Here is a 1,197-nt window from a genome sequence, read left to right on the forward strand (position 1 = left end):
AGTGGCTATAGGCATCAGCTAGGGCTTTCCAAACGACTTTGGACGTGGTATGACCAATAGTTTCGGCCATGGCTTCTTCGGTTAGGGTAGAGTTGATAAGGAGTATGACTTTTTGATCGGCTATTTGCCAAGCAAAAAAGTCGGGATTGGTCACATGTATGTTATTGGTAGTGATGGTTTCAGGTGGAGATGGGGTGTCGCCGGTTACATGGCTGTTAAGTGTGAGGTAAGAGAGGACCGAAGTAATTTGTTTCTCCCATGGGAGATAATTGGCGGAGGTTAACTTGATGTTGATGAGGTGGCTAAGATCAAGTGTAGTATTTGTTCTTATCAGTTTAATATCTGATATGTGGGCCATCGTCCCACTGGATATTAGCCTTATTATTTAAAGGGGGGAGGTCTGTCACAGTAGCTTGTTGTTGGGGTCCTCAAGCGTCGTCTTGGTGTTGCACTACTAATGAGGAGACAATTACTTCTCTATACATGGATACAATTTGACTAAATAATTACACTTTAGTGAATTAATGGTGTGAAAGGATATTGCTCCAAGAGTTACGTCATTTCCTAATATAAACATTAATCATGCTTTTCATATATACATCGGTATAGTGTAAAATAAACATTACATACTTTACTTTCTGTAAAAAGAAATATACAATCCATTTTCTATATCTATTTATATTAATTAATAAGCATTGGAAAATATCAATAAAAACTAATTTATGTTCAAATTTAGTAACACATGCTTGTCTAATTAGAATAGTCTTATGGGTCTTAATGCATCAAAATAAAATATATCTACATTCAACCCAAAACTTTAGTAAATTTGAGTACCATGTACAAAGGCACTAAAGGTCACCATCGGGGTTACCCAAAGAAATCAAACAATTCCATACTGTTTTTTTATGGAGTGCATCACAATCTTTAACTAATAACCACTCTCATAATATTAAGGGCATACGGCATACCCTAGAGTGCATGCTAAACTCATGTTACATGGGCTGGGCCCTACCGATTCTATATCAAGGCCATACATGCAATAGCTGTTTTGTTGTTTGGTTTGTTTTTGTTGTATGTTGAATGTTTCTAGCATCTTGCTAGTTTGTTTTGGTTTTAATTAATACATCGTCGCCTTTAGAAAATAGCCAGTGTCATACAAAGCGTAACAGTTAAACATGCTTGGTCTTGGGTAAATTG

The 1,197-nt window shown here is 36.4% G+C and overlaps 1 non-coding gene across 1 annotated transcript; it reads left to right on the top strand.

Moving 5' to 3' along the window:
• The first annotated feature begins 279 nt into the window (after positions 1 to 279).
• On the top strand, positions 280 to 476 carry LOC143557686 (U2 spliceosomal RNA). Its single transcript, XR_013139614.1, has one exon. It is a non-coding gene; the product is annotated as a U2 spliceosomal RNA (small nuclear RNA).
• Positions 477 to 1,197: the final 721 nt, after the last annotated feature.

This window comes from Bidens hawaiensis, unplaced genomic scaffold (genome assembly GCF_021521415.1).
Source record: "Bidens hawaiensis isolate Kalapana, Puna unplaced genomic scaffold, B.hawaiensis_p1.1 tig00019082_1, whole genome shotgun sequence".
In the NCBI taxonomy this organism is placed as follows: domain Eukaryota; kingdom Viridiplantae; phylum Streptophyta; class Magnoliopsida; order Asterales; family Asteraceae; genus Bidens; species Bidens hawaiensis.